Raw genomic sequence first — 24,846 nt, forward strand, 5'->3', positions numbered from 1 at the left:
TAGCAAGCTATTGGGATTCTAGAGATCCAGAACTCCTATCCTGGTGATGAAGGGAGGGATTGGAGGTCCAAGGAAGCAGTGTTCTGCGTTCCCCAGATGTACTTCAATCAGAACAGGTTTTCTTTCCACTGCTTTTCTGGAAAACTTCTCTAGCTTAAGTTCCCACTTCACTACAAAGGCTGATCTGGTGTGGGTTGAAAGATTCAGACCTCAAATGTACATGTGTAAAATGAAAAAATAAATTTTAAGTGTCCTAGTTGTTTTTACTGCTATACTATTGGAGTACACATAAGGAGTTTGCTGTTGTGGTCTTTGTCACTCAAAACGACTGGCAGATAAAAAATGATTATTCATATAGTCTTCTCCACTCCGTTGTGTTGATTTAAATTTGGTCTTGTCACTCAATACAATAACTTAATAAGAATACAGCAGTTATTTCTAGATAGTGAGAAGGACGTTATTAGTTTTTGGAGCTGTGGCTTTCTGTTTCTGTTTTTGGTTTAATCTGTATTGAGAGCAACTGCATGCACAGAATACTCCACAATCATCACAGTAAAATATACATGACATTTGCAAAAATGAAATGGTCTGAAGTCTGGATGCATGCTTTTTATACTCAAAAGCTATTATTAAACCCAATGGCCTTATAAAATCTATTTAAAGTCAGGCAATTAATGACTGTGATGCTTATTATTGGGTACATATCTCCTGCCTTGGAACTTGAAGAAATTTAGCCACACAAGTAACAATGCTATGTTAGGTACAATAGTATCGGGTCCCAATTTTTCACAGAAGAGAGAGAAAGAGAGAGAGGTAAGAGAAATTGATTCGGCATGATTGATTTCTGACATTAAAAACTCAAATCTTTCTCAACTCAGTTTTCTCCAATAAATAAAAATTGTTTTTGTAGACAGATTTTGGTTATACTGCTATATAAACTGACATGACAACCACTAGGTGTTTGTCTAATGCCCTTTAACCTACATGCAGAAAAAGAGTAATGTACAAATTTTTATCCACTGTGTTCTCTGGGTCCCCAATAGGTTTGAAATACTTTGTTGGTGCTTATTCTTTTACCAGTCTAAACTATCGACAGGGTACTTTTCACATTCTAGCTTAAATTATAGCTTGTTACAAATAAAGCATTGTATTTAATATGTCTTTGAAAACCTCACAAAACTTAACACGGTTTCCAAAACCTTGTAGGCCATATCCATATATCTATCTAACATAAATATGTGTGTATGCACATACACACATATGAGAAATGCTGAGTTTGGAAGGAAGACACGTGTTACTCACTTTAGTTTGCGCTTAGAAAACGAAGGAGGTATTTGAATAATTCACCCTCACTCGACTCATTCTCTGCAAATGTGTAATAAAGAGATGAACACAGTGCTCCTGAACAATGTGGTTTCCAACACAATTCATCTTTCGAGAGGATAAAAATCACACCAAAGTTCGTAACATTTTCCCCAATACCAAAGTATTATCAAAGATAAAATAGTGAAAGCACAGTATCACTAATTTGACTCCAATGAAGTCTTTTGAAAACCTAGAATAAAATAATGTCTATTTAAATTTGTGGGTAGTAGTTCTTACTGCAAAAGCTGACTTGCTTTCTCCTCATTACTCTCCCTCATTCTCCTTATTTAATTCAAATTCCTTTACTTTTTGTCATGGTCATGAAAACATAGCCAAAAAAAAAGTTTCTTGCTTTCCAAAACTATCTGAAAGTGTTGGGTTCAATTTTGGTTTCAGATTAAATCGGGATAATTACATAAGTTGTTGACAAATAAATATTCAAGAAATTTTTATGGAAGATAATCTTGGCAAACCACAATAGCTTTTAAATTTTGCTTTAAATTAAAATTCTAGCAGTTTATTATGTTACTTTGTGCCAGGATAAGGCAATAAACCGTTCTCATATTCAAAAGAATGTTTCCATTTAAATTTTACATTTACAAGTCTAATAAGATGTTGGAGCTCATTCTATTCACAGAAAATCTACTGAGTTGCATAACTTAACTTTATTAGAAAACCAACTCACATTGTTTCTTGAATCAATTGATCTTAGTTAATTTTTTATGATGGAATGTTAGAGGTAAAATTAAAGATAATGACGGGCTCTTAAAATAAGTTTACCAAGTAGTTTAATGTAGATAGATAAGTTATGAAGATCATGTGTTCAAACATGCATCTATCGAATCAGTTTTGAATTGTATATTACTTTATGACCAGTTTAATTAGATTGTTTAAAATACTCTCTTATGCCCTGTTTAATTTTAGAATATAATTTATAGAAGGTATTTTGAAAACTATATTAAGTACATTAAATTCATGGGGCATATGTTTTCATCTACAAGAGATGCCTCATTAACTATGAGAAATACTATGGCCAATAAGTGTATTACTCATTCTACATGGAAGGTACTAAATTATAGGCCAGTTCTGTGAGAATATGAATTGCAATCCTACTCTTGCAGAGTTTCAGAATTCCAAATTATGGGACATAATTGGTATATCTGATACTTAAATGCTAAGAAATCATTTTGGCAACTGGATTTCTTCATGAATAGTATCTAATTTGCAAATGCGTACCCTACATCTCTGTGCTTAAGTGATTTAAATTTCTAGTCATTTAAATTATTTAAGCATCATTGATCTGTAATTTTCTCAGAATGTATATCCCGTACTATATATACATAAGTATATGTCAGAAATAAAAAGAGAAAAAAAAAACCTAATTGGCTACAGTGGTAAAACTTAAATCAATTTCTGTGAGAACAGTAAAGATCTGTACTTCATGATTATTATATAAGTGATTCCAAAAAGATAAGTTCTAATGTGAGAGGTAGAGTTTGAACTCCTCCAGAGGATTACAGCCATCTCTATTAAACTCTATATAGCAGTTATTATTCATTGGATAAACTTACAAGGGGCAAGTGTTTACAGGCCATTTATAATCTTCTATTGTATCTTTCCTTATGACATCACAGAAAAATGCATCCAACTGTGCTAAAATGTTTTCATGAACACAAAGAATATACACACACTCACACACATACACACACACACACACTCACTCACACAGAGGCATACACAGGCAAACACATGGGGAAGGTTTCCCAAGGTTGGGAAGTAGTAGAGACATGCTATTGAAACTGAAATTAAACAAAGAATGTCTGGCCTATCTTGTGGTGAGTAAACGACCATGGATGATGTAAAATAAAATAGAAGAGATAAAAGATGCTTAAAACTGGCACATAGAAAAGATATGAAGAAATATAGACCAAATTCTGCTGCTTACTAGCTGAATATGTGTGCAAATATAATACAGACTATCATCAATTATTAATGTATACTTCATACAGGAAAATAACATTTGCTCCATTTTAACAAATGACAAAACAAATACAAATAGACTGTATCTAACTGGCTTATGATCACACAGATGTGTTTAAATGGCAAACACATGATTGCTACCCAAATATTATCTCAAGGTAATATCTATAGTTTCACATAGCATGGTTGTATGGTTATATAATGTTTGTAAAATACTAAATATGGTGCTTGGCATATGGTAGATATTGAATAGTAGCTATACAGGTTTTATTAACAGTTAATGCTTACTCTTTGGCAGTATAAAATGAAATGATTTTGCACATCTCCTAATGTCCACTTCCATTCAATCTAAACTGATTAGGGTTAGAAATACACTTACAAATATAATATAAAAAGTGAAAAGAATATCAAACTACACCTCTTTTGCATCCATTCCAATACTCTGCTTCTGATAGTGACAATAATTGCAATAAAGTTTGGTACTCAATATCCTACTGCCAATCTCAACAAATAGGAATTTACTCATAGTAATAATCCTAAGTGCCATTGTTTATTAATTACATTTCCATAAACATTTAAGGCATTTAAATTCTTCTAGAATTTTTGTCAAATCCTACAAAATATTTGTTGGGGAGCTAGTGTGCAGTTGGAAGTAGGGGAGCTCCCAGACAGTCAAATAATTCCTAGCCATATTGTAAACATAATTCTGACCTCAAACTCTTTTATTCAACATTTCTTCAAGCAATTTATCTTCAAGTCTTACAGTGATTCAAATATTGTGCAAGACACTGAGGATGCAGTAGTTTGCAAAAAAGTTCACCATGTCTTGTCGCTATGAAATTTAGAACATTTACTGGAATTCAGACAATGTTAGATGCAAGCACAATAATGAGTGATAAGTGCTTTGATAAGGAAATAACAGAGTGCTATGAAATCGAACACAAGAGAACCTTGCTCAATCAGAGAAATTCCCCCAGAGAGAATGATGTTAAAGTTGAGAACTGCTACAAATGATAAACTGTGATTCCTGGTTTCCATTTTTCTCATGATTAGAGGGAAGCTTTTGTACTCACCAAGCCATAGTTGATGTAAATATTATAGGCACTGATTATATCCTTACATTTGCACTTTTGGACAAAAATATAACAAATATAATTAAGAAATTAAATAAGTTATGAAGAGAATTGGTGCGGCAACTTACAAAAACTGCATTTTAAATCTATATATAGTCAACTCTCCCTATGCCAATTGATTTGTCTGTCTTGTGTGTTTATGCATGTGTGTACATAATTTTGTGATGATTCTACATTACATCTGATGACATAATCTGTGACTTCTTGCACAATCTTTCATAACAATGAGACTGCACTTCAAACAATATACTTTGAATATCATAATCTGAATCTAAAAATATATAGCAAAATTTCAGAAAATCAAAAATAAATAACAAAAATAACACAGAAAGAAATTTGAATTATGTCAAATAAAAGAGATATATAGGCGTCGCTGTGCTTCTATATAAATGTTTCTGCTTATCTTGGCCATAAATACAGAAAAGTGAATATAATGACTCCTAGATAAAGGGGGTCTGCTATGGTAACCTAGGAAACCCATCTAGTCACTGAGAGAGCACCATAACCAACAGCATTTTGGTAAATGAAAAGTTATATCAATTCTTACATCATGAAAACAAAAGCAAGGAAGATTTTTCTTCAGAACACAAATAATTGAACCTAAGAGAAATTTTGTTCCTAAAGTGTGAAAATAAAATGTAAACTTCAGATAAATGATGTAACAAAATAATCTTAAAATGAGAGTTGGAGTTCAGGGATTTTCATCATTCTGCTATTACTGTAGCAGAAAGTATTATATTTATATGGAAAACCCAAAGTTTGGCTCACTTTTGTTACCATGTGTTGCACTCTGTTCTAAGTGATGTACATGTTTTACTCTCAAAACAATAATTAATCTTTATTTTATTCTGATTTCTCTTCATTCTACAGATGATGCAGTTTGAGTATAGTAGTTTTAATATACATATCCATATTCTTTGATACTCCTTTCTTCAAGGGTTGGAGTTTATTTCCACTCTTTAGAGTGTGAGGCGGACTTAGTGCCTTGCTTATTATGAAGCGAGTATAGTTGAAGTGCAGTGTGTGATATACGAGACTATTTTTATCTAAGATACTGTTGCTTCCCTCTTGATTTCTCTGTCAGATCTCTTGCTCTGAGTGAAGTCAGAGAACATGGTGTTAGGATTCTCAAACATCCCTGTGAAAAGACCCACGTGGTAACTGAGGCCGCCAGCAACACATAGCAAAAATGTGAGACCTCCTGCCAACATCCATGAGTGTGAGTTTGGAAATCAATCCTCTGGCCCCAGTGAAGCCTTCAGATAATCGCCTTGTTGACTGACACCTTGAATGCAACCTTACAGAACATCATGAACCAGATAAGATGCTTCCAAATTCCAAAACCACAGAAAATAAAAACGTTTATTGCTTTACTCCACTAATTTTGGTGGTAATTTGTTAGACAGCAATAAATAAGGTGAGTTAATTGACTTGTCTAAGTGAGTGACTTGAAAATTAAGCCCAGAAAGTCTGGCTTCATAGATGACACTTTGGATATAAGATAGTAATATTAAAGGTAATTATTTATGAGATTCTGTCATGTGCTAAGAACTCTTCGAAAACTTACAATGGCACGAATTAGTAGATAACCCTTTTCACATTTTACTTAGGTTCAGATGGCTTACGGAACGTGCCACCATGCCTCCCAGGTGAACAATGTATAGAATGTTAAGGATTAAATCAGAAATATACAAGTTTATTAAATTAGGGAAATAATAGAGGGATTTGATGTTGAAATTTTAATTACATTTTGTATTAGCCCTACCTACCTACCTACAGAAAAACTATGAAAATTAGAAAAAAAATCATTTTATAACATTTATAAATATTATAGAATTGATTTATAAATATTATAATAGATTTATAAATATTTATTAATAGATTTATAAATATTATAATAGATTTATAAATATTTATAGATTTATAAATATTATAGAAATGATGGTACTAATATTATTTTTGACTAAATAAACAGATTAAAATAAGAAATTAGTGAGTAGATATATACTAGATGAGAGACTGAAGATGAAATGTTGCCTTAATAGTCTTGTCAGAAATCAGTAAAGTGCCAAATAGTAAATATTTTAGGTTTTGACCATAAGATATCAGTTTTAACTACACAACTCTGTCATTGTAGTGCAAAAGGAGCCATGCACAATATATAAATGAATAGCCATGAATTTTTTCTAATAAAACTTTATCGATTAAAATAAATGGTGGGCTGCATTTGGTCTATGAGCAGTAGTTTGCTGACCCCTTGTCAAATATAAAGAATCTGCTATGCAGGAAATAAATGATATCTCTGTGGTATGTTTCAGTGTATAGATTACTTTAACAAACATATTGCAATCCCCAACCTTACACAATGCTGCTCAGAAATGGAAATGTGGTCATGTAGAGACAGCACCAAAAATTAACAAATAGGATTGAGTTATACTTTCTGATCACAAATTAGAAGAGACAAGATCAGAACTGAAACTTCACAGAGGGAAAATAAGGAAGAATAAAGCAGGATGCGTCTGAAAACATGTCAAAGAAGATTATCAAGAAACATCAAGTATGGTCAAATTACTGGAAATGTAGTGGGAAGTTTATGTCAGCTGTTGATGCTGCATTCAAAAAGTGGACTACTAGGTGACCATTAAAAAGAACACAATTGGCCGGGCGCGGTGGCTCACGCCTGTAATCCCAGCACTTTGGGAGGCCGAGGTAGGTGGATCACGAGGTCAGGAAATCCAGACCATCCTGGCTAACACGGTGAAACCCCGTCTCTACCAAAAATACAAAAAAAAAAAAAAAAAAAGGAAAATTAGCCGGGCGTGGTGGCGGGCGCCTGTAGTCCCAGCTACTCGGGAGGCTGAGGCAGGAGAATGGCGTGAACCTGGGAGGCAGAGCTTGCAGTGAGCCGAGATAGCGCCACTGCACTCCAGCCTGGGCGACAGAGGGAGACTCTGCCTCAAAAAAAAAAGAAAAAAAAAAAAAAAAAGAACACAATTACTTATTCACAGTACAGGTAGTTATAGTCTATAAAGTTGTTGCACACACTGAATTAACAAAAAGAAACCGTTGCTCCTGGGGAAAATACAGAACTAGGTTTCCTGTGGTAACAACATTTTTGTCAACCAATCAATACATAACCTTGTTTTATGTGAGTTCTGTTTAAAGCACCTTATTTAATACATATTTCTTACAAATAATTAGTTGCATGGTCTTGGAATAATTTAAAATTAGGGGCTTTGGAGGCCATGTGTGTTATATAGGTTTGTTTGCCAATGTTCTTGTAAAACAAGTCAACCTCATCAATGTTGAAAATCTGCTCTTACACATAACCCTTTTCCTGTTTAACACTTAGTCGGTATTTTTAAAATTCTTCTGCAACCTCTTGATCTGCACAACCTGTTTTTCTGCAAGTTTAACATTTTTCAAGCCATATCGCCTTTTGAAAAGTGTGAGCCAGCCAGCATTAGCCAAGAAGGATTTAACATTTTCATGACCCTGGGTAGCGTGGCCGTAAATTTCTTTGGCTTTCAGTCCCACGACAATGCTATCCACTGTTTTTTTATCAGTCATCATCTCATGAATCCACAAATTCAGCAGCTTTTTCATATTTTCTATAGCCTCATCATTATTATAGATGTTATGGTAGCATTCTGTCGAAGCTTCACATACTAACGGGCAAATTTCTCCCTCCATTTTCTTGGTTTATCCTCTTATTGATTCATTAATATTGAACTTGCAGCCAAATGCATGATAACTCATGCCTGAATGGGGCTTATCTGTATCTTTCCTGTAAGGCACATGGATGGCTTCTTGAGCTCAGGATCACCGGACAGTGCTTCCACACTACGCTTGGGGGTCACTTTAAATAGTGAAATCACCAACAAAGGTACACAAATGGTTAAAAAAAAAAAAGTGGCAATAAATACACCACGAGAGGGACATTTCTTACAGTATAGGAGCTGAAACAAAGCAGAGCATCACCTTGCTTGACCTCAGCTGGGGACATGAGCATCAGATGATTCAATTTTTTTTTTTTTTTTTTTTTTTTTTTTGAGACGGAGTCTCACTCTGCCGCCAGGCTGGAGTGCAGTGGCGCGATCTCGGCTCACTGCATCCTCCGCCTCCTGGGTTCAAGCGATTCTCCTGCCTCAAGCTCCTGAGTAGCTGGGACTACAGGCACGTGCTACCACGCCCAGCTTATTTTTGTATTTTTAGTAGATATGGGATTTCACCATTTTGGCCAGGATGGTCTCGATCTCTTGACCTCGTGATCCGCCTGCCTCGGCTTCCCAAAGTGCTGGGATTACAAGGGTGAGCCACCGTGCCAGGCCTCAAAATGTTTACTGCTCTGCACATGGCTCCAGATAACTACAAAACTCTAGGAGTACTTATTTCGGAGTTATAAATAAATTTTAGTGAGTAGGCAAATTCATAAATACAAAATCCATGAATCCACGAGGATCAACTATATGTACAAAGAAAAAGAATAAATAATATGGTGTATTAATTTATTTGCTTTGATTCACTTATCAAACATTGTGTAAGCATTTGATATGTGATGCTAAACATCCATGTTAGAAGTGTATACGACAATTTGGTACCTTAGGAAGTACAAATATGTACAATGGAATAAAGCATGGTTGCAGTAGAGAAGTTAACATTTGCATACACGTGGTCAATATTAATATCTTAGTATCCATGTGAGTTTTAATATATAATTTACATTTGGCATAATGGAAGATGAGCGCAGAAAAGAGAAAAGAAAATATGCACCTGTTTAACAATAAAATGTTTACCGTCTTTTCCTTTTCATCCTTAGTGTGCACTTTTACTCTGGCCAACACCATCCTTACTCTTATAGTTCATATTCTTCATTACCAATATATAAAAATAAATACACATATTAATTAAATAAACTTTAAATAATTTATTTAAATTATTAATTAAATAAAATTAAGTTAAATAATGAAATGCAATAAACTTTAGAGTGATATCAAATTAAAAGAATGATATGGATTAAATAAACTTTGTTAATATGTATTATCTGCTTTGTTCTGATTTTAATAGCAAGGTACTCAATCTACTTAAATTATGGAAAATGGAAAAGACGTAAGTAAAAAATATATGATTTTATATTTTTATTGTATTTTTAATTTTATTTTCTTACCTAGTATAATAATACTTTGACAAATGGCCTACACTGACAAGATCAGCTTACATGTGAATGTTATTTTATTATTATTTTTTCTACATTTCATGGTCCATCACTTAAAATTTGCATATGCAATTTGGTCAACAGTGATCTGTATGGTGAAATCATACCAAGGTGTGAGAGACTGAGCTCCTTGAAGGCAGGACCTATAATGTATTCAAGCTTATATCACTGGCTTTCTATACACATGCCTGGTATACAGTAGGCCCTCAGCAAATAGTCACATGATTAAATAAATAGTAGCTGTAGACAAAGAAAATATTTGTTTCCTAAAATTTATTCAAAAATATGTTTCTGATATTCATTTGTCGGTGGTAGAGTAGTGAAATGACATTCTAACCATGGTAGTGAATGCAAATGAAGAAAGTATATTTTCACAATGAATTGAAGTAATCTCTGCCTGAAAAAATTATTGTGACTTCTATCCACAAACTTTAGACCATTTGTTTGATCATAATTATCAAGGAAATAAAGTAATTTGGAAGGTTTTCTTGATAAAACTTAATGATATTGCAAGGGTTTTTTGTGTAAAAGAGTGGTGTGTTCAAAGTTTCTCCTTACAACATTGAATGTCTTCCTACATTAATTTCATGTGAACAATGTAGCAGAATAAAATAATTAGAATAACACAAGAAAAATGTTGTGTTAGTGAAGTGTTAGTATACATAAGCTGTAGAGTTTAGTTAGCTTAAGAGTCATTGCAAGAATTCACTTATGAGGAGAGCAGAGGCAGTGCAGATTATTAAATCCAAGCATAATATCTTCCATATGCTTAATACCTACCGACTGTGAAATCTGTTATATAGCTGATTGCATTTTAATTAGGTTTCTACTTCCTAGGTCATCAAAACACACACACATACACACTATAAACTTCTATACTTCACATAAATTGAGTGTAGTAATTTTTTGTCATCATTAAGCTATATACAATAGAATAACTTCTCAGATCTAGAGTTACAAAGGAAATGTAAAATTTTACTCATCAAAATGAAGGATGAAAGTAGTTCTTAGTTGCATTACTTTGTAAAATAGAAAGCCATATTTAATCTTAATGTAACTGAAAGAGTGTATCCCTTTAATTGATGTTTGTACCTTTTTTCTAGCAGTTCCAATTTTATGCTCACCTTCAAAAACAGAGAAAAATATATTAGAATAAATTATGGTATACATATAACAAAATATTATGCAGCAATAACAAATAATGAATTATGTAAGTGACCACAGGATGAATCTCACAGAAATTATGTTTTGTGAAAAATTCAGGTACAAATGCAGATTTGCTATATATACTTGATGATTTTATTAATCTAGACAAAACAATGTGACAGTGATAAAGTCAGAAGAGCAGAAGAGTTACTTCTGCTGGGGAGTTGGGGGCAGTCAGGTTTTGGGTAGGTATTAACTAGGATTGGATATGAGGAATATTCTTAGGTGCTAGATATGTTTTATACCTTCTTCATGCTGTATTTCTAAGATTAATACACTTTAATGTATATTATCCTCAATGGAAAATCTTTTAAAAGTACTTACCACATAGTAAAAACTTAATAACGTTAGAAGGATTCATTTTATATGAAATGAATACATGATGGAGAGGAAATACATTTAAACATTTCTTAATAAGAAAAAGAAGTGATTTCAATCATTCAAAACTTTTTAAAAAAAGAAATGTTCAGAATATTCTGTTTTGCCAGGCACAGTGACTCATGCCAGGCACAGTGACTCAAAAATCACAGCATTTAGAGAGGCAGAGGTAGGAGGATCACTTGAGCCCAGGAGTTCAAGACTAGCCTGGGCAACATAATAAGACCAGTTCTCCACAAAAAAGAAAAAAAATAAAACAAGACAAAATGAAGAATATGTTCTGTTTAATATGTCTTCTATGAACACTTGCATATAAACTATGTTCTGTTTACAGAACATAAAAAATGTGTTCTGTTTAATCAACTTCAATGAACATTTGCATATAAAAATTTTTAGATAAATAATGTTTTGCTTCCAAATAGTTAGTGTTCTTTGATTTGATGTGAGCAAGCTGTTCATATATATAGAAAGAAAACACTTGATATTGTATCAGATTTCAGTGCATTAATTAGGCAAAATTACATCAACCCTTAAAAAGTGGATTGTTGATACATTCTGTATTAAGATGTGTTCAGGAATGCTGCACATAGTTGTGCTGGCTATGCACTGTACCAACGTTGATTGTGCCACTCACATCGTAATTCATATGACTGGTGCCTCCTATAGTTGTCCATTGCAGCACCCTGAATATACACACGTACATATATATTCACAATATTTCCCTCCCAGATCCACATAATTTCTACAACTATCCAAGTAGGTTTTAAAATTAATTTCTAATGTCTTTATGTAGAAAGCCACTTCACATTTAAAATTGTTTTATCTATTATATATGAAAAATTCTTAGGAGTTTTATAGGATCTGTTCTTACAAAGGTTTTTCATGATATTAAAATCAAAACATAAAACTACGTATCAGTCTTCTACATATATTGCAATGGCATTGTGGATCTCATATGAATATAAACCAAACTCTACTAAAATTTAAGTACTTCCTTAACATAACACAAAGGTAATTACAGTTGTATAATATTCATTTAGAACTAGATGATTGTAGAGAACTAATGCTTTATGTTAGTATATACCTTCAATGTTTAGGTGAATGCCCTAGATCCATGGAATCTCATTCGACAGGGTTTTTTGAGGATACACAATTAAGAAATGCTTAGAAATTCCTAAGTGCACCATGTGCAACAAAATGTACTGTGTTGTGTTGGAACACCAAAAATGATGGTTATCTATCAACTACTGATGAAAGCTATTACAGTTCAAAAGAGAATAAATGCAACGTGATTAATAGAAGCTTTATTAAGGAGGCAGATATGGGATGAAGTCTGAATAAAGAAGATATGAGAACCAGCAGACCAAAAATAAATGAGGCAAATGACATTATCAAAGGGATGGATATTGGAAGGGACAAAGTATTGCTGGAAAATAGCGTGGGTGTGTTTGTGTCAGGGAGAAATAAAAGCATGTATGTCCAGAAAATAAGCACCAAGGTAGAAGGTTCTTCATTCCCACATGAAGAAACCTAACTGTCCTATAGACTGCACAGAGTCATTAATTTTGAAGTTAAATCACAATCAAATCATAATCAAAGCTGAAATTAAATTAAGCCAAAAAACATTGTGGAGATATCTGGAATTGCATTGAGTTGTTGGTGAGGATCAAGAATAATCAACATCTCATTTTACATATCATACTTGTTTTTTTCAAATAATACTTTAGATATCCCACTAGTGGCCTTTGCATGAAAAAAAAAGCCCTGTAAAAATAGGAGTAAGAAAATTTCCCTAGAATGACTTCCAATGAAAAATGATCTTTCCTGTTCTTTATAAATTTCATATCATTATACGTTTTAACATGCTTTTTAACTAAAAAGATAAGGTAGAATTTTCCTTTGGGGATTTTATTTACCGTGTATTATCAGAAAGAGAAAATTTTTACAGGAAAACAACATATTTTAAAAGTAAGTTCTCATGCCTTGTGCAGAATCACATGCAGTTTCATATCGTCCTGTATATTTGTGAGCTCTATACAAAGTATGTTGTTTCATCTAAAATATTTTTTCTTCTCAGGTTCATTACTAATAATGAAAACGGTAAATGTATATGATTTCATTACTGAGTCGTGTTGGCTTGAAATTTTACTGAGGAAGTGAAAGCAGTGAACAGGAAGAAAGGATAGAAGCATTTAGGGCACAGGAGAGGAAGAAAGAAAGAATAACAGTAACTTAGGTGAATTGGGAATTTATAGGAATGGAGGAAATAATATTCAGCAATAAACTCAGCAACACGGACCTAAGGAGGGGAAAAGGAGAATATTAAAAGTAAACATTTATAAAATAAAATTGAAAGCACAAAGTGACATGGAAAAAGTCAGCATTTTCTACATTACTTGAAGTGTATGTGCAGAGTATATATTTTTGGAATGGCATAAAATAGACTTTAAATATATGTAACTCAAAATATGACACTGTTTTAGATTGAAATGATTCATATTAAAATAGTTAAAAATATCTTGGTAAGTACTAACGGGGGAATAAAGATATTGACAATGTTCTAAGTTTAAAGTCAAGGATCCCAAGCCAACATTTTAAGAAGTACTGCCTTTCCACTGAAACCTGTTCTTTTTCCAGTCTATACTTTGCCACCACCAACAGTATCAAGTTTAGCCTGCACAATTCAATGTGGATTTAATTAGGATGGAAAAAAATCATTCTTAGATACAACTCCACACCCTACTATGATATTTTCTGACACATGCTGTCCCCAGATATTATAAAATGAGGACTTCACATAGAGAACAAACTTTCTGTCCTGTGCAAGCAGAATTGCGTTCGCTCCCTTTGTAGAGCAGATGCTCAAAATTACACAGAAGCTGCAATGATTCAATGACAATCTTTCATACCTTTTCAACATAAACATTAAAGGTTTGGTTAGTCCAGAATTGTTATCATGGCTACAGTGTCACTGTGGACACAGACGTTTTCTATATTTCTGCTCAAATATCTGAACACCAGATTTCTATCTCAAGATCAACTCCTAGTCCAAGACAGCTAGCTGCTGGAGCTCCAACTATCACGTCTGCGTTGCAGGCTGAAAGAAAGACATACAAATGGAGCAAAATGTCTGTTTTATTTTAAGGATTCCTTTCTCTCCCTCTAGCTTTCTATCTCCATCTCTATGTCAGTCTTTCTACATACACACACACAAACACGCACTCCTTCACATACACGGATACACAAAAAATGTATTGTATGTGTGGGTATGTGCTTGTAATGCTTATATTTATGTAAAGAATTTCCATAGATGGGTTCCTTATTTTTGTAGTTTTGCACGTGCACACAGACACTTATCCATGTGGACGTGAACAAAATTTTCTGTAAGATGCATATAAAAAATAAAAGTGTATATGGGATTATATACACTTTCCTCCACCCTTCCAAATTGCACCAATTTATTTTTGGAAAAAATATATGACTGCTACCAAATATTTTAACGTTTACCAATATGATAAGTAAAAAACAATATCTCTTTTTTGTTAATATTTGAATTTTGCTAATTACCATGAAGCTGTTTCTTTTCACGTGTTAATTGCCCATTTGCATTAATGTTCTTTGCTATTTACATATTTTGCCTACTTTTCCATTAAATTGGTTCTCTGTTTTTCTGGATGACCTTTCTAAGCTTGTTTTCTTATACAGATACAAATCCCATGTAATATGTTTTCATCGTTTTCTAGTTTGAACAGCTGGAAATAGCTCCAATGGATTGCTATGTTGATTGTCTAAAACTGGAAGAAATCTATGACCTACATTAAATGAAATTGAGATATCAAAGGTTTCTTGGTGTAAGGTAAACAAAATAATTCAAAACTTGGTAAGATTGGAATATTGGAATGCTTATATCAAATCAAAGGTTTTATTTGAAATGCATTTTAAAATTATATTTTATGCAGCTTATATATACTTCAGATACATGTTCTTTCATTTCTGATATTTGTGAACAAAGACAATTAGTTCATTTTGATCTGCAGACTTTAGTACTGATCACCATCAAAACATATACCTAATAATGTGATTAAAGAAATGACTGTATTCAATCTACCTAACAAATAGATTCAATACTAAAATGATTCCTAAATGAGCTGTATAAGAGAGTGAGACCAAATGACAACCACAATTTTGATATTTTTAAAACAAAAATCTCATCATATTACTTTCCGCTTAAGATATCTCTGGATCATTCATTGCTCTAGAGATGAATATTTTTAAAATGAACACCAGGATGTATATGAACTACTTTCTGCCTAACCTTGGAATATCTTCATGCTACATTCCCCTCCTTGATCTTTGTCAACTGACATTCTTTCCCTTTCTGGAACATGACACCTTTTCATATCACAGAGTATTTGCACATATTATTCTCTGTCTGAAATTTTTTTCCTCACCCTCCTTTACCTAGTTACCTCTTAATTTATCCTCAGATCGTAAGTATTATTTGCTCAATGAAGTTTTTCTTACCACCAATCTAGATACATATCCTTTTGTATTCATTGCCATAGAACTAATCTTTGCAGTATTTAGGCCTTTCATAGTTATATATTTATAATAATTATTATTTATGATATTTAAAAATTACATATTTTTATTAGTAGTCATGTCAGTATTAGAATTCCCCAGAGAAACAGAACCAATAGTGTGTGTGTGTGCGTGTGTGTGTGTGTGTGTGTTTGCTAGATCTTTATGATGTGTCTATCACAAGAGAAAAGTTTTAAAAAATCATACATTTGCTAATATGAAGAGTAATGTGATAAATATCCAATGGTGGGAGAGGGGAGAATGATGAAAAATTACTTAGTGGGTACCATGTACACTAAGGCCCAGACTTCAGCACTGCTCAATACATCCATGTCACAAAACTGCCCTTGTACCCCTTAAATTTATACAGTTTCCTTAAAAAACAGCTTATAAGTTAATAGATATGTTTATGCAGAATGCTGAGTAAATTATTCATTTATTTGAACTTAAGCCACTCTTTTGAAATCATTAGCAAATGCCATTTTATGTCATTATTGTCATTGTTTTATTATTTTTTAATAAATTGTCATTTTATTGTCATTTTTATTATTTTTTAATAAATTGTCATTTCTATTAATATTAATGTGATTCTTATAATTGTATTTTTACATTATTAGAAGAAAAAAAACCCTGAATGATATGATCAATTTGCATTCTATTAGTGATTTTGATGAGAGATGAGAGGAAAACTCCATTTCCCTTAAGGAGTGCATATTACTGGGGAGGTATGGTTTGAAAAGGTTCTCAAAGTGATTATATTGTATTCACCTCTGTGACTCTGTGAACAGGACATCCCTCTTGAGAATCACTACTTAATGCCAAGGAGATTTATCTTCTATTCAAAGTGAGTGATGCTTATGCGTTGGATTAATTTGAGGAATTCAATTGTGTCACTTATTGCCAACTGTGCTTCATTTAATATATTTACTTTTATTTCAAGGACCCTTCCATGTGCTCCTGCAGCCTTAGACATGTGCCATTCATCACTTTAGGGAAAGATTATTGGAGCCAAACCAGAGGACAAAGAGGTGAAAATCTTAGTTTGAAAATTATTAAAGGTGAGGCAAAAGTGCAAAAAAATATGGTAGGATACTTAATGCTGTTCGTTTGCTCACATGGTCATGAAATAGGTGAAGTTTTTATGTGCTGGAGGTATGGTAGATAAATTATTAGTCATATTAGTATTAGTCAGGTATTAGACAGATGGGGCTGATTGAAAAGTGTGAGAATCAGTAGAAAGATCTTGTCGAGCTCTATCTGGGCAAGCTCAGCCTACTCTAGTACCCAGAGACCCAGGTGCACCCAGGTGCAATGAGTTGGCACTGAACATCCTCTGTGCACACACTCCTAATGCTACACTAGATGCCATTCATGTGGCTCTCTGGGGAGAGGTGCACTTCACCCAAAGACCATCAAGCAGGAATGATGTTCTTCTGTGCCCTGACATTTGTCTCAGCATCCAGCTAATTCTCTTACTCTGGATAACCCTCTTTTAGACATCCCAAGAAGATATTCCTAAATGAAATGTGGAGTCTCAGAAAATGCAGTATCTAGAAGGGTGTTTGTGGCATAGAAACATTTCCTGTAATTGGCTAATCCAGAAGAAAATGGGATGTCCCATTGTAGTTTGAATAGGGTAATACTCATCCCACTGTTACCTATTCTTTTCCAATGTTCAATAGTGACAAATGACAAGAAATCTTTGATGCCAATGTAATTTTATAACCATTTTATTCTGCAGCTTCAGTAGTACGGTGATATTTTATCTATGGTATCAGTGGTGTTTCCTTGACATGTTGGGGATGGTGGTGAGAGGAAGAGTCATGCCTGGAAAGTCTGCAGAACAAAACTGCCAGGTGACAATGAGCAAAAGGAAAAAAAGGAGCCTCAATTGAAAGAGGCCTTCACCAAGGAAAAGCCAGTTGAGGTGTTCAAGCTCCATCCAAAGTATGGCCACAGGTGGGTGATTTGAAGGGAAGTTGAGTGTTAATCACTCAGATTGACCTTAGCTACTTCCTCATAGACTCATGTGCTTTCCTTTCCATTGAATTAGGAGAATGGGTTGCAGAATCAAACAATTTTATTAAGATATCTGCAATGCATTAGGAGCCCAAAGCTCAAGTGTTGAGGTGTTGGTGGAGATGTGTTAAAGCACTTCTGAAACACAGAATTATATGACAATTGCCATACCAGCTAAGAGCTAGAATATCCAATATTAGTGCCCTGAATAGGCGATGTCAATTTGCTGCCATTGCAGGGTTAATAGCCATAATTTATTTGCAGTGCCTACACACCATCATTGCCATCTTCAACTTTGCAACAATAGACATCAGGGAGCATAAAAGGGATAGAGGAATGGCTAACACTACATGTAATCATGTGTATAACAATATCAGAGAATTCAGATGTGTGTGTAATATTAGAGTGTTGGGAACTCTCACAGAATTGAATGGAGTCAAAGCCGAGGAAATATTCCAACTCTGTGATTTCAAATTCCACTGAAACTCTGTGCCTCTATGGATTAGAAAAGGTCATTGCAAATAGCTGCTATTAATTTACTATATTTAATAGAATATAAATCAAGGCATAGTTATTTTGTCACAGAGAAATGAGGCAAATGTGCTTTTCCTTTCCATGGAATTTTTTTAGACTCAGAAAATATACTTATATAAACATGTTGTGTATCATAGGTCCTCATAAGACAAAACATTTTTACAAACATGTCACAGGTGATGATTGTTTGGATTGCAGATTACTCCAGACCATGTCCCATAAAGAATTAATTAAAGCATATAATCTCATACTATTTTTTTTATATTTGTAAGGCAGACCAAAAGTTTCCATGTGAAAGAAGGAGCTCTAAAAACCATCTCCACCTGTTCACACATGATTTCCTTATTCATTGTTAACCATATACTATAGGGTACAACATGATAGTGAAATATTTTTTAAAACTTTTAGTTAATAAAATTTGCCAGAAAAATTTTGATCCCCAAGGATAGAATACATTGATAATGAGAAGAACTTATTAGCATCATCAGGCACCCACATACTCCCCTATCATGTGTAACCATATTATCCATATGAACCAATGTCTACTGCAGCCATGAGCTCAACACTCTTTTTATATGGCATATGCCAGGCAGAATACTTGGAAGCTTCTAATTTCAGAAGAACTAAAGACATGCTGGTAGCACCTATGCTTTCTGACCCTTTGAAAATTTTTTCTTTGTTGGGTTGGTAGATAAACAAATCTAGGAAGTATACAAGGTTGTGACATTATTTTTAATAGATACAATGTATGCATCTATAAATATACAATTTAACAGTGAGTTTGTGGTAAAACATTGAATTGAACACTGAATCTTAATTTCTTAGCTCAACATAAACTGCAAACATGGAAACTTTTTAAGCCTTGGTGCCTGTGTCCGGACATGTCTTAAGATAATTATACTAGTCTCACAAAATCCTTGAGAGAGTTCAATGAAGTAATGTCTAGAAAAAGATTAACACAATGCTTGACATAGTAAGTGTTCAATAAATTGTCAGTAGTGTTATCATCATAAGTTATTAATAATAAATTATAATTTGAGAACAGATTTACATTAACACTTAAAGATAATAACCTTTTTGAGAACAGACTGTTTCATAAATTTATGTCAGTAAAAAACATTCTCAATGTGACTCACTCTTTTTTTCACTCTACTTTTTTCTTTCTCATTCCACTATTACAGTTAAGGTTTCTCTTTAGCTTTTTCATAATTCATTTAGTTTTTCCATCAATTTAATTATTTCAGTAGATAAGTCAATTAGCCCCTTTAAGAGTTTACTCACTTTTTTTCCCATATAAAAATATGTTTATCAACTATGGTTTGCTTGCTTAGCTGGTCTAATTTAGTGCATATTTTATAATGCTTACCTCTCCATGATGTTTACATTTTTAAATGTTATTTGGAGATTACATGCATATTGATACAAAAATTTAAATTCATAGTTTAAAGATTTTTATAAGCCTCAAATTCATGATTCTCATTTGTTTTCAGATTTATCCGACTATTGCTATCTAAAGATTAACCTATTTACTTTATGAAGAAGTATATGAAGTTCATGCATCCCACGGTTCTTCCATATAAATTATGACACAAGAAGTCACCCAGCACATGATAAGCAGAATTGCATTGAGAATTTATATATCCTTAGCTGCTTCTGTGATGTTGATCTGTGGTACAATAGACGCTTAGTCTTACTCATGTTTAATCCTGATAAAAGAGCCCTGGAACCAAAACAAATTTGAATTTCACTTGGTAAGTTGAGTTTGCTTTGGGCTTGTTCCATTCAATCCTAATAAGTTTAACCTTAATAAAATCTTGAAGTGTATCCTGTACAAGTCTAGCAAATTGACAGCTAAACATGTGTTCCCAATTCCTCTTTCAATGTATTCTGATTCTCAGTGCTGCTTTTCCTTCTTTTCTAGATGCCTCCTTAACTCTATGTTACTCTTGGCTACCCAATTCTTGTATTAAATTAATTAATTGTATTTAATTTAGATCAATTGTATAGCCAAAGAGAAAAGCTGAAATCTTCCAGTCATTATATTTCTTGGCCACAGGACTTGCCATGTTCTCTACTAAATTTATTATTCATACATAGCAGGAATAAGTGAAACAATAAAGAGCAAAGTAGCAATGAATAGAAATTTGGAAGATCAGAGAAGATTGCAATAATCCAGAACCACCTTCACAATAACTTTTGTAAGTTTTTTAAGAGTAATCAGAAATTTTTTAAGATAATTTGTTAAAATCTGGAGAATTATGTGACTCAAAGCGTGAAACAATCTGTGCAAATTTTTTTAATCACTTAACTGGAGGATTCTGGGATAGAATGCAGAATGTGACAAAATTATCTAAATGTATTACAAATGTACAAAACAACCTCACTCTTAGGGGTGTAGAAAAAGGGCGTTGATCTAAATAACTAGAAATGAGTGGAGTCTGTAAGAATAAAGTCCAAAGAAACCACACATAATCTACATAAACATGTGTGTTAGTTGACAAAGTGGTGTCTCATGGAGGACACAGATCAACAATTCTAAAACTACTACACATGTAAACTGGAATTGAACAATTAAGTAAATGTATGGCAAATATTGGGAGTCTGATAACTCACTGTTGAAGTGGGAAGTTAGATTTAAGTAAAGGGAGTAAGCTTGAATAATTCACATGGTATTGGATTAGAGGTATAGACATCAGTATGAACTTACCTTCAGCTTAATGTAAATGTAGATCGTTATCTATAGAAATATATATAAATATGTGTATATACATGGGTGAGTATGCACACACACACATTTCCTTGCTTTGTCAGCTGAGAGAGCCCAAAACAAGGAGGTGCAGCAGCAAAGAGCACGCCTTGCATCCTGCTCTTGACTGTTAATACCATTATCTAATTAAAAGAACCAAGGCTCCTTAGAGAAATGGCTGACTCTTGGATTAGGACAGAAAATATGCATTATGAGCCTGGAGTATCTTGTAGTACAAGAAAGTAAGAAAATTTTCAAAAAGAACAAGCACATTTTTAAAAACAACCTACAATGATGGAGGTATGTCAAAGGGACACAAGATTCAACCTTTCAAGCTTCCAAATGGCCAAAGCTAGAACAGTTTGAGTAACAAAACGTAAAGTATTATTGGATTATATCTCAACAGATGAAATAAATATCTAGATTCCATACTAATATAAATGGTTGAATAAATAAACACATGAAGAATAAGAGATCTCCCATGCCAAAGAATTCCAGTTAATTTATGTCGTTACTGTACCCTCAAGGAAGTGGAATATAACTGCCCGTTCCTTAAGTGTGGGCTTCATATGTGGACTTATTTACAAAGAGCACAGTATGGAAAGGGTTACATAAGGGTAACTCTAGAATGGAGAAGCTGGAAAACACTATCTCAACCAGGATATCAAAATTAGGATCAATAGTGATGAACCATGTTAACTGTATGTACACTTGACATGATCTAATGAAAAACAGCTTGTTACTTTGTGTTCTTCTTTCCCCCAGATTATAACTTCAGTGTTGTCATGAGAAAATCAATGGACAAATCCCAAATGAGAGACATTCTATAAAATACCTAGTTAATATTCCTCAAAACTGCCAAGTTAATCAAAACCAAGAAGATAGAATGACTAAATGTAATGTGGTAATGTGGATAGGATGTTAAAACAAAAAAGGGGCATTAGGTAGAAAACAAGGAAGTCTAAAGAAACTATGGACTTTACTCAACAATAATGTACCAATATTGGCTCTTTGCGACAAAAGTACCACACTTAATGTAAGATGTCAATAATGGGGAAAACTGTGTGGTACAAGGGAAATTGCCATACTATTTTTGCAATATTGCTAAAATAAAAACTTAGTTTTCTAAAATAAAAACTATTTGAGGAATAGACATTGACATTGTGCTGAGTTGATAGGCAGGTTACAAATAAATCTCCACATTGAGTGGAAAAATAAGTTGATTTTCTCTCTGTAGAAAAAATACTTGGCTTTCTAAAAGCAAGATATATATAATATATATTTAGAGATTGTTTTAGGAGCATTGTAACATACATTTAGAAGTTATTGTATGCTTTTGACAGAGAAAAAGTAATTTATTTTCAAGTTAAATAAAAATAGAAATGCAACTTCAAGTTTTAAAATGCTTTGCCATTTACTGAGTGATTTCATACAAGGTTTCTCATTTCTTATAAATGGGTAAGAAAATATGCTGCTATTTATAACTTTATAATGAAAACCTAAGGCTCAGAAGTTAAACAACATGTTTAGTGCCATAAAAGAGCACATGGGAAAGTCAAACACAAAAATTATCTCTTCCAGTTCAGTGATGTATTTTTCAACTTTCCTTTGAAAAAAAAACATCTAATGAGGTTCTTCAGTCTTTTGAAAGGTAAGAGCATATTGGAGTGCTGGAATTTACTTCAGCTGTCTTTAAAGAGTACAGTGTTAAATAATGTTCAACGACAAGGAAGCTTAAATATGGTTGTACACTTTCTACTTTCCCTTAGTGTCAGAGGTTAATTTTTATTTTAATACAAAAGAAAGCAACTTTTCCATGTCAGGAAGAAGATTCACAAATTTTTCACATCAGGACTGTGGATCAGTAGATCTTTGGATCTCCATGTCAGGAACTAAACCGACCTGTCTACAAGACTAACATCCAATGACAAAAAGTCCAAATGCCCTAATCTTCTCCATGCTCCCAATATAAAGATTTCTGATTCTCAGATAACACCTCTACTTCTCTTTACTTCTGATATTGATCTAATAGCTACTGGTATTTTGCCTTCCATTTCAGCCTAATAAAAGTAAATGCATTTCTCCAGGTATTCACCGAGGATTGTTTCTAGCCCTCCCCCATACCAAAATCCAGAGATGTTCAAGTCTATTATATAAAATGGTGTAGTATTTGCATATAACCTACCTACATCCTCTCACGTACTTTAAATCATCTCTAGAGTTCTTAAAGTACCTAATACAATGTAAATACTGTGTAAATGGTTGTTGTATTAATACTATGTTCTTTAGAGAATGATGGCAAGAAAAAAGGCCGTACATGTTCAGTACAGACAAACCATTCATTTTTCTTGTCTGAATATTTTCAATCTGTAGTTTCTTGAATCCAAAGATGTGGAACTCATGGATACAGAGGGCTCATTCTACTTTGCTTCAATTAAAATAGAATTTCACATTCGTTTAAAAGTAGTGGCATTCTTGTTCTTTTTCTTGCTTTTTACTATTTTTACTGGTAAACTAACTCCTGCATCCTCTCCCTATTAACCAGGAGAGACTGTCCATAGGCTCCAGATGCATTTGGCCCACAATTTATACCTGACTATTGTAAACCCCTTCCCCATAGGTACAGTAATTATTTCATGAGTGGACATGTAATAAAAGTTGATGAGATTAAATTCAATCCTGAAATTTGTAGGTTTTAAATGGCAAACAGAGCTTTTCACTCACCATTATTTTTTCACAGTTTTGAGTGATAATTTATAGGTCATAAACTACGTCTGGAAGTATACAATTCCACAATTTTTAGTATATCTATTTACCTTGTGCAACTGTCACTCAAAATTCACTGTTAGAACATTTCTACTAACCCAAATAGTCGTCTCATAACTGTGTGAAGTTAATTCCTCTTCTAACTACATCCTTAGAGAGCCACTTATCTGCTGTCTGTCTATAAATTTTTCTTTTCTGGACATCTTGTGTAATTAGAATCAAGCAACTTGAGGCCCTTTGCATCTGATTTATTTCATTAAGAAGAACGTTGCGGGTTTTTTGCTTGTTTTTTTAGATGAAAGCATGTTGTGGTATGTATCAATAAAAGGAAAAAGTGTGTCTTTCCTATTACTGATTAGTTATTCTATTGTGTGGCTAAGGCACCTTAGTTTATGCATGCAACTATTGATAGACATTTGGATTAGACCCTTCCAGTCTTCAGCTACTATGAATAATGCTGCTATGAACATTTACTGACAAAAGCTTGTGTGGACATAAATTTTCAATTCTGGTAATTAGATTTCTAGGAGTGGCATTACTAGGTCACATGGAAAACTTATGCTTAACTTTTTAAGAAACTGATGAATTATTTTCTAAAGTGGCTGTACCATTTTATATTACCCTCAGCAATATACAAAGATTCCAGTTTCTCCAAACCCCTGCCAACACTTGGTGTCGCTTATGGTTTTTAATATAGGCATTCTCATATTAAGTGGTACTTCACTGTGGTGTTAAGATTTCTCTAATAACTAAGGATTTTAAGCAATTTTACCTGTGCTTATTAGCTATTTATATATGCTCTTATTAGCTATTTATATGTGCTCTTTAGTAAAATCTGTTTTTAAATAGCATGCCTACTTAAGAAAATTATTTATCTCATTACTGTGTTTAAAGAATTTTTCAGTACTATATACAAATTCATT

Source organism: Pongo abelii, chromosome 3 (assembly GCF_028885655.2).
Source record: "Pongo abelii isolate AG06213 chromosome 3, NHGRI_mPonAbe1-v2.0_pri, whole genome shotgun sequence".
Classification (NCBI taxonomy): domain Eukaryota; kingdom Metazoa; phylum Chordata; class Mammalia; order Primates; family Hominidae; genus Pongo; species Pongo abelii.